This window comes from Podarcis raffonei, chromosome 4 (assembly GCF_027172205.1).
Source record: "Podarcis raffonei isolate rPodRaf1 chromosome 4, rPodRaf1.pri, whole genome shotgun sequence".
Lineage (NCBI taxonomy): Eukaryota > Metazoa > Chordata > Lepidosauria > Squamata > Lacertidae > Podarcis > Podarcis raffonei.
The window spans coordinates 9,760,084-9,774,179 of NC_070605.1; the positions used below are offsets into that span (position 1 = coordinate 9,760,084).

The 14,096-nt window shown below is 47.3% G+C and overlaps 1 pseudogene; it reads left to right on the top strand.

The window, feature by feature from the left end:
- Window positions 1–10,433: 10,433 nt before the first annotated feature.
- LOC128413257 (uncharacterized) lies at window positions 10,434–10,504 on the top strand (annotated as a pseudogene).
- Window positions 10,505–14,096: the final 3,592 nt, after the last annotated feature.

Here is a 14,096-nt window from a genome sequence, read left to right on the forward strand (position 1 = left end):
TTAGGCTGGCCTCAACTAGAGCCAGGGCTTTTTCGGCCGTGGCTCCGACCTGGTGGAACACTCTGTCACAAGAGACTAGGGCCCTGCGGGACTTGACATCTTTCCGCAGGGCCTGCAAGACAGAGCTGTTCCGCCAGGCCTTTGGCCAGGGCACAGCCTGACTCCCTCCCTCGGCAATCTTCGCGGAGCTCTGGCCCAATGGTGGCCAGTGGCTTGAATTTAATTAATTTTATAATGAATGGTTTTAGAGTGTTGTTTGTGTTGTACTTTTGTATTGTTTTATTGTTGTTAGCCGCCCTGAGCCCGGCTTCGGCTGGGGAGGGCGGGATATAAATAAAATTTATTATTATTATTATTATTATTATTATTATTATGGAGAACCAACCAGAAATTGGAGAGATCTGTCTGGGGGAAATGCAATAGGGAGCCAGGAGTTATGAGCCAGTTGCTCCTAAGTGATGGCTGAAATAGGCAGCAGCTTCGCCATTAAGAGCAGCCACATTTATAATGGCATCTTAAGAATGATATTAAGGACATAGGAGGCTGCCCTATACTGTGTCTGATCACAGGAACTTTTGCTTGCAAGGCAAACACCCCACCCCTGAGCTATGATCCTTCCCCAAATTGCAGAATATGAAAAGATACAGAAGAAATAACCAATGGGTTGAAATTGCATATATGGATTAAATGTTCAAGGTTTGTGGGTGTTTGGGGTGGTGATTAACATTGGTTTTTTAAAAAAAGTTTTTTCCTTTCTTTTTCTTAAATATTTTATTGGGCTACAAAAGTACATACCTCATATTTATTTTTCAGATCACAAAGTCTCAAAGTTTCACTGTGTTCAACACGCACAATAGCCACTGACAGCCGTGGCAGCAACCGATCAAACGTCCACCATTTGCACTCCCCGTGTATAAGACGACCCCCACTTTTTAGGATGATTTTTAAAGGGGGGGAATAGTCTTATAACAGAAAAGTACGGTAATCATTCGTTCATCCTACACTGTCCAATGCCTTTCCTCATCGCTTTCCAAACCAGAAGTCCTATATTTATTTTATTTTATTTTATTTTTTAATGGAATTTGCCTTACTAGGACATTTGAGCCCTTTAACCCATTTTAAGCAAGCGAACCAAAAGCGAACCAAAAGCTGATTCGCTGATGCAAAATACTGACAGCTGGGAAGCCCCTTATTCTGAGAACACATCATCAATTTCACTCAACTAGGCCGCTTCTCCCCTGCTGAGACACAGCAGTCATTAGAAAGAGAGAGTAGCTGTTTCCTTTCTGTTTTAAGCCCTTGTTAGTCTAGTGGAGAAGGAAGGCAGATCACCAGATCTTTTACCATCATTCCCCAAAGATTTAAAGCAGCCACACTCTTCTCTTTGCGCTGTCTGTGTTAAGGGATTATGAGTGGATTGATTGACTGAGTTTTTATTTATTTATTTTTGATTTTATTTTTTTTAAAAAATTGTTATTAAACTTTATTAAATGTTGCACATAATGAAACACGTTATTCTATTATATAAAAGAAGATCTACACAAAAAGAAAAAGGAAAAGGAAAAGGAAAGGAAAGACAAACAAAAGTACAAATGAAAAATATTGTCAACAACACAGCTACCCAAGAAATACAAACCATCATTGATGATATTCTAAACACATAATTCCAGTAAGAGAGCCTTTTACCTTGACCGTATCTTTTTCTACCTGCAACTCTCACTTTCTTATCTGTACCTAATCTCCGGTTTTATTCCCTGGTTTATTTGATGACGTCCTTCTACCTCTATGCGGTTCCCAATTTCTCATAATGCTGGTGGTCAACAAAAGAGGTTTAAAGACTGTCATAAGGCAAATCTAAAAAAATGTGGTATAAACACTGACAACTGGGGAACACTGGTCTGCTAGCGCTCCAACTGGGGAACAGCCTTTACCAAAGGTGTCATGGGCTTTGAAGACACTCGAACTCAGGACTCAAGGGAGAAACGTGCCAAGAGGAAGGCAGGCTTGGCAAACCCTCACCATGATCAACTTCCGCCCGGAAACCAATGTCCCCACTGTGGAAGGACGTGTGGATCCAGAATTGGCCTCCGCAGTCACTTATGGACTCACTGTTAAAACCGTGTTTATGGAAGGCAATCTTACTTGGCTATCAGTGATCGCCGCCGCCGCCGCTGCAGCAGCAGCAGCAGAAGAAGAAGAAGAAGAAGAAAGGTATGTGAGGTGTTCTGATAGAGAAACGCTCTAGATTTTATTAACCCCAGCCTCTATTGGTATATTAGAAGTTTCCTTCTAGTAAATCAGATTGTTAGTTGAGTTCCAACATGACAGTGATTGAGGAATGGAGTGATCATTCTGTGATATTATGGCAGTGGGCAAAGCTGTGTTGTAACTTTTGAATGTGTGTGTTTTAATAATAGATAAATGCATATTCTGGACAATGGTTTGGTCAGGAAATGACCACAATACTCCAGTGACACTGCAAATTTGCCTGCTAAGTCTATGGGATGGTCAAGGCAAAGGTTTCAGCTCTCAGGAGCTCTTGACACTGATGCTGGCGGCTGCCACAACCTCAACTGCTCCCAAACGGAAAACCTGACAAGACTTGATTGTTTTGCTTTGGTATAAAAATACATTGAGTTGACATGTAGCTGGAAAAAAACCTCATAAATTATGTGTTGCCAAAGGCTCGGAGGGCCCTGAAAAATTTGGTGCTGTTTGGTGGGATTTTAACTTTGTTGTTGTTGTTGTTGTTGTTTAGTCGTTTAGTCGTGTCCGACTCTTCGTGACCCCCTGGACCAGAGCACGCCAGGCACTCCTGTCTTCCATTGCCTCCCGCAGTTTGGTCAGACTCATGCTGGTAGCTTCGAGAACACTGTCCCACCATCTCGTCCTCTGTCGTCCCCTTCTCCTTGTGCCCTCCATCTTTCCCAACATCAGGGTCTTTTCCAGGGAGTCTTCTCTTCTCATGAGGTGGCCAAAGTCTTGGAGCCTCAGCTTCACGATCTGTCCTTCCAGTGAGCACTCAGGGCTGATTTCCTTCAGAATGGATCGGTTTGATCTTCTTGCAGTCCATGGGACTCTCAAGAGTCTCCTCCAGCACCAGAATTCAAAAGCATAATTCTTCAGCGATCAGTCTTCTTTATGGTCCAGCTCTCACTTCCATACATCACTGCTGGGAAAACCATAGCTTTAACTATACGGACCTTTGTTGGCAAGGGATTTTATCTTATGTACAACAAATACAAACACCAAGGATTCCCTTTTCACAATGAAATACTTTCCTATTATTATTATTATTATTATTATTATTATTATTATTATTAAATTTAATTTCCATACCGCCCTATACCTGAAGGTCTCATAGTCTTAAGCCACCCAATACTGAGTCTTTTCCAAGTAGGCAGCTCTGCTGCTACTATTTTTATTGAATTGATTTGTATTGTTTGATTGACCACTTTAATCAAAGCTTTAAAAACCACACACGTATAAATCATATGGCCCCCCCCAAAGAATCCTGGGAACTGTCGTTTAACTACAATTCCCAGCCCCCTTAACAAAATTCAGTTGCTGAGATTCTTTGCAGATGTGCAAAACGGGCTTTAAACGCAGGGTTTGTACACAGCCTACAACTTCCACCAGCCACAGGCAGCACAACTTTCGCTGCTTTTCAGATTAAAGGAAGCCACACACGCATGCCATATGTTCCGGCTCTCCCTATTTACCAGGGAGAGAGAGAGAGACTCTGTTTTCTGACTCAAGTCCCTAGTTGAACCTGCCTGTGCGTTATCACTCAGAGACCGCGAAAATTGCCATTCTTCAAATCTCAGCCCCCTACTCAGATCCCGAGAGAGAGACAAAATGTGTGCTCAATTCCTAGAGCCCATGTGTGCTATGTCAGCAGTGGCGGAGCAAGGTGGGTGTGGTGGGTGTGGTCTGCCCCGGGTGTCACCTCCAAGGGTGTGTGTGACAACATGCTGTGTGGTACCCAACGTCTGTGAGAGACACTGTTGGTTTTGCGTGTGCAGGCTTCCCGCTGTCAAAATGGTCCGCCCGCTGACTGCCCCTCAGCTGTAGGGTGGCAGGCAGACTCCTAGTCACAAGGCATATGGTATCTGGCCAAAATCCTTCCCGCCACGGTGGTACCTATTTATCTGCTTACACTGGCGTGCTTTCAAACTGCTAGGTTGGCAGGAGCAGGGACCGAGCAACGGGAGCTCACCCCGTCGTGGGGATTTGAACCGCCGACCTTCTGATCAGCCAGCCCAAGAGGCTCAGTGGTTTGGATGCCAAGCAACCATGTGTGTGTAAATAATTAAGTTTGTGCTGGGTTCAAATGGTGAGACAACCTGGGTCGATTCTTTGCATTGTCTTATGATCCCATGTTTCTTTAGCTCAGGGGTGGGGAATCACACCCCTGGGATCTAAATGCGGCCCTTGAGGCCTGTCTCTGCGGCCCTTAGGCCTTTCCTTAGGCCACACCCAACACCACCCTCCTCCAAAGCCCTCCTCTGAACTCTCCTTGGGTGTTTTTGCCTAGCTGAAATGTGCCCTTGAACAATGCCTCTGCGTTCTTGGATGGGGGGATGCTCCTAATTTTGCCTCTGGCCCTGACTGCCACTTGCATGCGGCCCCCACAATGCTCCCTGCAATAGGATGCGGCCCTTCGGCTGGAAAATAAAACCTCCCCTGCCCCGGTGATGGGCGTGGCGCCAAGGGAACATTGCAGAATGGCACCCAATGGATCGGCAAACCTTCAGACTTTGCGATAAGGCGTAATCTTATCAGGAAGCCCGGCAGCAGGGACTTAGCTCCAGATCGGGTGCCATCAGCCTTTGACCATCAAAGGTGGCAAAGGCATTAGGTGGCTAAACGGCACATGAGTGTGTGAGCTGCGTGCGCCACCAAGCAGATAAGAGCTGCCCTTATATCATGTGGCCTTGCCCTTGCAGCAGCGAGGGTGTGTGTGTGTGTGTGTGTGTGTGTGTGTGTGTGTGCAAGGCAGGGAGCAGAGGTGAAATAGGAGGGTGCTGCCTCTTGCCCCCCCCTCCTGCTGTTGCGCTGCACCCCCAGGGCTCCCCCCCCCCGGGAAAATAGGTGCCAGAACTCATCATGCAATTGTTACAGTAAGTCACCAGGCTGCTTTCGCCACCTGCGCAAGTGCTAAAAACTACAGCAAGCTGTCTCCCTAGCTGGTCTGGGGGTTGCCCCTGGTTCTGGTGCAGGTCCAATAAATAAATCCATTGATGATAATGATGATGATGATGACTTATTCCCCGCCCATCTGGCTGGGTTTCCCCAGCCACTCTGGGCGGTCCCCAACAGAATATTAAAAACACGATAAAACATCAAACATTAAAAACTTCCCTAAGCGCGGGTGGTGCTGTGGTCTAAACTACATGCCAGTGCAAGTAGATAAATAGGTATCACTGCAGCAGGAAGGTAAACAGCATCTCTGTGCACTCAGATTTCCGCCACGGGTTTCTGTTGCGCCAGAAGCGGTTTAGTCATGCTGGCCACATGATCCGGAAAAATGTCTGCGGACAAACGCCGGATCCCTCGGCCTGAAAGCGAGAAGAGCGCTGGAACCCCATAGTTGCCTTTGACTTGACTTCACTGTCCAGGGGTCCTTTACCTTTACCGCTCCCACCTAGAAACTGCATTATACAGAGTCAGACCCTTGCTCCATCTAGCACATTGGCAGCTACCGGCAGCAGCTCTCCATGGTTTCTGACAGGAGGTCTCTCCTAGCTCACCTTAGGGATGCCGGGGATCAAACCTGAGACCTTCTGCTTCCAGGGCGGATGCTCTTCCACTGAGCTACGGCCCTTCCACCCATTGATGTCTGCAGGAAGGCTGCTGTCCAAGCAGCAGCAGATGCAGACAAGAGCCCTGCCCACTGTTGCTCCCAGGCAAGGGGTACAGTGGTCCCTTGGTTCTCAAACTTAGTCTGTTCTAGAAGTCTGTTCCAAAACCAAAGCATTCCAAAACCAAGGCGCGCTTTCCAATAGAAAGTAATGCAAAATGGATTACAGTGGTACCTCTGGTTACGTACTTAATTCGTTCTGGAGGTCCGTTCTTAACCTGAAACTGTTCCTAACCTGAAGCACCACTTTAGCTAATGGGGCCTCCTGCTGCTGCCGCGCCACCGGAGCACGATTTCTGTTCTCATCCTGAAGCAAAGTTCTTAACCTGAAGCACTATTTCTGGGTTAGCGGAGTCTATTAACTGAAGCGTATGTAACCTGAAGCGTATGTAACCTGAAGCGTATGTAACCTGAGGTACCACTGTAATCTGTTCCAGAGTTTTAAAAACAACCCCTAAAACGGCAATTTGACATGATTTTTACTATCTAACGAGACCATTGATCCATAAAATGAAACCAATAAAGAATGTACTGCAGTCACACAATCACTCAATCTACCAGTAGCTGAACTGGGTTCCACAGAGTCACAAAAACAAAACAAAAAAGCCACGAAAACAAAAATGCAAAATAAATAGCAGAAACAGACAGACCTCAGCGCAACACTCAAAACGGAAGCGTGGCACTCAGAACGGAGCACGTTTGGCTTCCGAAAAGAGTTTGCAAACCGGAACACTTCCTTCTGGGTTTGCAGTGTTTGGGTTCCAAGTCATTTGAGTACCAAGGCGTTTCAGAACCAAGGTACCACTGTATTTAGAAGCAAGCTATGGCTGATCCTGAAGTCAGCATATAGCCACTGTGGCTCTCATCTCGCTTTGAGGCCGAGGGAGCCCGCGTTTGTCCACAGACAGCTTTCCGGGTTGTGTGGTCAGCAGGACTAAACCACTTCTGGCACAACAGGACACTGTGACAGAAACCAAAATGCACAGAAACACTGTTTACTTTTCCGCCGCAGTGGTACCTATTTATCTACTCGCACTGGCGTGCTTTCAAACTGCTAGGTTGGCAGGAGCTGGGACAGAGCAATGGGAGCTCACTCCATTGTGCGGATTCGAACCACCGACCTTCTGATCAGCAAGCCCAAGAAGCTCAGTGGTTTAGACCACAGCGCCACCCACAGCAAACTGGTGGTAACACCTTGAACTTGGCATGGTAGAAAATCGGCAACCCGTGCAGGTCTCTGAGCACAGGTGTTGTATGCAGACAATGCCTCACACCTGTCAGCAATCGTGCCGCAGCATTCTGCAGAGGTGCAAGGGCCAGCTGAGAAGTTGGCAACCCTGCACACATGGGGGAAGACACCTGTCAGCGCTGCCCAAGGTCCCAGCTCACACAAGACCAACGCTGCTTCTTTCTCTAGTATAAAAATCTTTATTGAAGTTCAGTTTCACTTCCAGACGCGCAGCGCGCAACGCTACGTCTATACCTTAGACCGTCGAAGCTCCATCTGAATCTCCTCCCCCCTGACACCAGTTTAAGATTCTAGCCTTACTCCACCTCTTCCTCTGTTCCTTCCTTCTCTGGGTCCGCCTGCTAGTCGGAGTCTCAGCCCTCCTAGACTCCTCTGACGCTGAGTCCCCTGACTCTTCTCCCTCCCTCCTTCGGGCCTTTGGACCTGGCTCCCAATCCGGGTTTTCTGCTGTCCCGCGCTCCTCCACATTTGAACTTGGCGCGCGCGCGCAGCCTCCCACTTTCCTTCTGACCGTTACACTTGTGTCACTGCTCCCTCCTTCGGGGAGGCTAGCTGGACCCGGCCTTCCCTCCGTTTCCCCACCTTCTGATGGGGGCGTGGTTATCCCTGACTCATCTTCTCTCCCCGCTGGAGGAGAGGCTGGTCCTGACTCATGTGACCCTTCCCCCCCACTGTGCTCTGGTGGGGGAACTGGTCCTGATCCTCCGCTGCTCCCTTGGGAGTCCCCGCTGGTCCCTTGTTTCTGGAGCGTCCCCCCTGGGACCCCCCTTGCCCTTACCAAAGGCGCCCCCTTCTGGGAATCTTCTGATTCGCTGGAGAAGCTCATGGAATCTCTCGGGTCACTGTCATATTCCCCTACGCTCCCTTCTGATTCCTCTCCTCCGCTCTCTATTTGCTCTCTCCCCTGCGCTTCTGCTCCTGAGCCTCTGACATCACCCTTCAGCAGCCACGGGTCACAGCACTGCCTTACTTTCTCCTCCTATTCCTTGATAGAGATGGAGTTTCAGCCGGACAAAGCCCCATTTGCCGGGAGAGGCGTCTTGCGCGAGTCTTTTTTACCCTCCTGCCGTCTGCGGATACAAGAGGCTCTTCTGTTGGACTGACAAACAAAAGGTCTGTTGGTACTTGTTGCTTCTGTATTAAGGGAACATAGAAGCCTTGCAGATGCCTCAGACGATTGTTAGGGCCACAAACAACTCTCTGAACAGACTGGCGGGGAGGATGGAGCAATGTGGAGCCGGAAGATTTACATTGTCTCCTAAATGGAGGCATCCCTCCTGTTCTGCGGTATGCCTCCTCTGAAGCAAGTCCCACAGAGCCCAGTGGACTTTACGTTCGAGAAAATATGAGCACTTCGCCAGGGCAAAACCTAGAGGATTCAGATGCAAAATCTTTCTAATAACATTTTTTTTTAATTGAAAACATTTCAAACAAAAGAAAGTGAAAAACAAACGGAAAAATAAATAAAAGTGTATAAATACACACACACGCACACACACATCACACCACACCATAATTCTACACAGGCTTATCTAATACCACTGATATTGATCCACTGGAAGGAAAATCTATGCCCCTCCTTTTATTAATGGATGGAAGACATGGCAACTCTTGCAACATGTTTAGGGATGTTTAAAGGCAAAGGGTAAAGGGACCCCTGACCATTAGGTCCAGTCGTGGCCGACTCTGGGGTTGTGGCGCTCATCTTGCTTTACTGGCCGAGGGAGCCGGCGTACAGCTTCCGGGTCATGTGGCCAGCATGACTAAGCCGCTTCTGGCAAACCAGAGCAGTGCACGGAAACGCTGTTTACCTTCCTGCTGGAGCGGTACCTATTTATCTACTTGCACTTTGGCGTGCTTTCAAACTGCTAGGTTGTCAGGAACAGGAACCGAGCAATGGGAGCTCACCCCGTCGCAGGGGTTCAAACCACCGGCCTTCTGATCGGCAAGTCCTAGGCTCTGTGGTTTAACCCACAGCGCCACCCGTGTCTCACTCTGCTTCTAAATATACCTGCTGCATCAAGGGATATCTGATGAGAAGACAAGGCTAAGGAGTCAACCCTAAGGAGTCCCTAAGGCTGTTGGGTGGCCTTCGGATCGGCAAGCCCAAGAGCATGGGTAGGCAAATTAAGGCCCGGGGGCCAGATCTGGCCCAATCGCCTTCTAAATCTGGCCTGTGGACGGTCCAGTAATCAGCGTGTTTTTACATAGTAGAATGTGGCCTTTTATTTAAAATGTATCTCTGGGTTATTTGTGGGGCATAGGAATTTATTCATCGTTGTTGTTTAGTCGTTTAGTCGTGTCCGACTCTTTGTGACCCCCTGGACCAGAGCACGCCAGGCCCTCCTGTCTTCCACTGCCTCCTGCAGTTTGGTCAAACTCATGCTGGTAGCTTTGAGAACACTGTCCAACCACCTCGTCCTCTGTCGTCCCCTTCTCCTTGTGCCCTCCATCTTTCCCAACATCAGGGTCTTTTCCAGGGAGTCTTCTCTTCTCATGAGGTGGCCAAAGTACTGTAGTTTCACGATCTGTCCTTCCAGTGAGCACTCAGGGCTGATTTCCTGAAGAATGGAGAGGTTTGATCTTCTTGCAATCCATGGGACTCTCAAGAGTCTCCTCCAGCACCATAATTCAAAAGCATCAATTCTTCGGCGATCAGCCTTCTTTATGGTCCAGCTCTCACTTCCATACATCACTACTGGGAAAAGCAATTTGTTCATTTCCCCACCCAAAAAATTTAGTCCGGTCCACCACAAGCTCTGAGGGACAGTAGACCGGCCCTCTGCTGAAAAAGTCTGCTGATTCCTGCCCAAGAAGCTCAGTGGTTTAGACCACATGCTGGACTAGACAGGACTCTCTCGCTGCTTATTGGCTCGATGGCTTGGCTACCTTCATCAGATGTCAAGGAAATAAACAACTATCTGACTTTTAGAAGACATCTTAAGACAGCCCTCTTTAGGGAAGTTTTTAATGTTTGATGTTTTATCGCTTTATTATTATTATTATCAATAATATTCTGTTGGGAGCTGCCCAGAGTGGCTGGGGAAACCCAGCCAGATGGGTGGGGTGTAAACAACAACAACAACAATTCATTTCGTTCAGCATCCTGTAGCATAGTAAGCCCGTTTAAAGCACTGCAGCAAGGTTTAAGGGAGGGTGGAGGCCCTTAACACGGAGGTTTAGCAAACTGCTGTGTGAAGCACCGTCACCTTCTGTGGGGGGAATAACTGCGTGTGTCTCAGTGGTCCGAATGGACCGGCATCCCCTGAGTGAGGGCAGCTTTCGTTTGCTTAAATCCTACACTTGATACTACACGATCTTATCACTTCTCAGCCTTTTGGCTAAGATCAAGTGTAGTATCAAGCATAGGATTTAAGTAAACAAAACCTGCCCTCACTCGGGGGATGCCGGTCCATTTGGATCACAAGACACAGCCCTATGAACCTCAGTCTGCTTCCACCTGCCTACTTAGTTTTAACCTGCACAGGAGATGCCCTTTCCTCCTCCATCATCTCCTCCTCCATCTCTGTCATAATGCCATGCTAGAGAAGAACATCAGAGAGGGTTGCTCGATCAGATCAGGGGTTGGGCAAGGTGTAAAGGAGAGAGGGTTCTGTATGTGACAGCAGCAGCCAGAATATTATATGCACAGAAATGGAAAGGGGAGCAGGTTGCAACGAAGGAGGAGTGTGGCTTTTGAAAGCAATGGGCTGTGCAGAAATGGCAAAGCTGACAGCAAAACCGAGAGATCAAAATGGGGAACTTATTAATAGAAGGATGGAGACCTTTTGCGGACGATTTAAAAAACCATACCGCTATAGTCAAATGAAATCGCGGGCAGGATTCGAGATGAAAGCGGCGGAAGAAAAACAATAGAATAACGGTAACAGAGAAACACTTTTGTAAGAGATATATTATAATGCAGTGAGGAAGGTTTGAGTAAAAACACTGCGGGGATGGGAAGTCCATTTATCAAACAATGTAATGATATGAAGATCCTTGTGAAAATGTTTGAAAAAATTAATAAAAAAATGTACTTGGAAAAGGGGTAGTGGTGGGGAAGGACAAAGAGGTAGCTGGGGTTGGGGACAGGAACAAGCAGGCGTGGCGGCTCCTAATTCAGAGCTCTCCAAACTCTGTGTCACAACACGTTAGTGTCAGTGTGTCCTCACGAAACCCACGGGGCTAGATAGGGATCTGGTCATGTTGTTCTGATGCCTGATTATCATCTTCCAAAGCAACTACTCTATTCCCAACTTAAAAATGGAAAGCGTAATGCTGGTGGTCAACAAAAGAGTTTAAAGACTCTCTCAAGGCAAATCTTTAAAAATGTAGCATAAACACTGACAAATTGGAAACACTTGCCTGCGAGCGCTCCAGTTGGAGAACAGCCTTTCCCAAAGGTGTCCTGGGCTTTGAAGTCACTCGAACTCAGGACGCAAGGGAGAAACGCGCTAAGAGGAAGACATGCTTGGCAAATCCACACTGTGATCAACTCCCATCTGGAAACCTATGTCCCCACTGTGGAAGGGCGCGTGGATCCAGAATTGGGCTCCACAGTCACTTGTGGACTCACTGTTAAAACCGTGTTTATGGAAGACAATCTTACTTGACTACGAGTGATCTCCAAAGAAGAAGTTTAACCTCCGGTTTGCTATTACAGTGGTACCTCAGGTTACATACGCTTCAGGTTACAGACTCCGCTAACCCAGAAATAGTACCTCGGGTTATGAACTTTGCTTCAGGATGAGAACAGAAATCGCATGGTGGCGGTGCAGCATCAGTGGGAGGCCCCATTAGCTAAAGTGGTGCTTCAGGTTAAGAACAGTTTCAGGTTAAGAACAGACCTCCAGAGTGAATTAAGTATGTAATCAGAGGTACCACTGTATTCTGGAAGCCACCTAAAAAAGTCTAAAAAAGTGTGTCACTGACATGAGAAGTTTGGAAATCTCTGTCCTAGTTAGAGAAGAAAACCACCTTTGCCTAGGGTGCCTTAGTGCACTGCAAAGCCCGGTGCTAATCCTGCCAGGAGCAAAGGCAGGTGTAAACAAATATATATTAAGAACAGTGCTACCACAGGCATGCACCACTCTGATCTTCCTGAGGCATCTGTAAATACAGATTAGCACCTAGAAATGCGATACAAATCTGTGCCCTGCCTACTAATTCTCTTCGTGTCGGGGGATTTCTCAAGGAGTCAGACCAGTAAGAAACCTACAGATCTTGCTGTTTGCGTAAGGCGGCACAGAAAGGCTGCCAGGCAAACCACTGCCGCCGAGTCAGGAATACGAACCTCTCCATCTCCTATGGGTGAAAAGAAGTTCATTTAGAGAACTTCATGAGACTCTTTCCAGCAAGATCACTGTCTTGTTCCCACCTGCTGTTGTGATCTAGTCAAGCAAAAGGGCTACGGCTGCAGTCCTAACCCCACTTCCCTAGGCAAAACTCACTGAATTCAAGTAGGACTGACCTCTCAGTAGATGTGGTTAGGATCGAGCCGGCAGTGTCTCAGAAATATTTAGTAGAAAAATAAATCAAAACAATTCTTTAAGAAGATAGTTAAAAAGACTCTTCTTAAAAACCTAAGAACTCCCTTAAAAGAATCAAGTCTTCCAAAAAGTTATATGATCTAAGAAAGTCTTTTAAAAAATACTTTCCAAAAGAATTTCTTTAGATAACACAGACAGTCTTTACTTGGACTTTGTTATTTTAACCCACATGCAACTGTACTCATTCTACTTTATAGTTTTGTTTCTCATCAGATACCCTCATCTGAAGGTATCTGCATGTACATGCAAGCTTATACCTAAAACTCCTGTACTCAGTTGGTGCTACATTATACCGTATTTTTCGCCCTATAGGGCGCACCGGCCCATACGGTGCACCTAGTTTTTTGGGGGGGAAATAAAGGGGAAAAAATTATTCCAGCCCCCAGAACAGGCTGCTGCCCCCAAGCCTTCCGAGCCCAGCGGGAACTCCTGCGGGCTCCCAAGGTTTGCGAACATCTGCCCGAAGCCCGGGGTGCGCTCCGCTGCGCTCCACTGCGCTCCCCGGGTTTTGGGCTGCAGGCTGCTCTCCGCAAGCCTTGGGAGCCCGGCGGGAACTCCCACGGTGCACACCCACCCCTCTCACTCTCCAGGCTTCAGCGAAAGCCTGCATTCGCCCCATAGGACGCACACACTTTCCCCCTTCATTTTTGGAGGGGGAAAAGTGCATCCTATAGGGCGAAAAATACGGTAATTTTTAAATTCTTTTGGAAAGTCTTCTTTTAAAGACTTTCTTAGATCATATAACTTTTTGGAAGACTTGATTCTCTTAAGGGAGTTCTTAGGTTTTTAAGAAGAGTCTTTTTAACTATCTTCTTAAAGAATTGTTTTGATTTATTTCGACTACTAAATATTTCTGAGACACTGCCGGCTCGATCCTAACAACATCTACTGAGAGGTCAGTCCTACTTGAATTCAGTGGGTTTTGCCTAGGGAACTGGGGTTAGGACTGCAGCCGTAGCCATCTTGCTTGACTAGATCACAACAGCAGGTGGGAACAGGACAGTGATCTTGCTGGAAAGAGTCTCATGAAGTTCTCTAAATGAACTTCTTTTCACCCATAGGAGATGGAGAGGTTCGTATTCCTGACTCGGCGGCAGTGGTTTGCCTGGCAGCCTTTCTGTGCCGCCGTACGCAAACAGCAAGATCTGTAGGTTTGTTACTGGTCTGACTCCTTGAGAAATCCCCCGACACAAAGAGAATTAGTAGGCAGGGCACAGATTTGTATCGCATTTCTAGGTGCTAATCTGTATTTACAGATGCCTCAGGAAGATCAAAGTGGTGCGTGCCTGGGGTAGCACTGTTCTTAATATATATTTGTTTACACCCCGCCTTTGCTCCTGGCGGGATTAGCACCGGGCTTTGCAGTGCACTAAGGCACCCTAAGCTAAGGTGGTTTTCTTCTCTAACTGGGGCAGAGATTTCCAAACTTCTCATG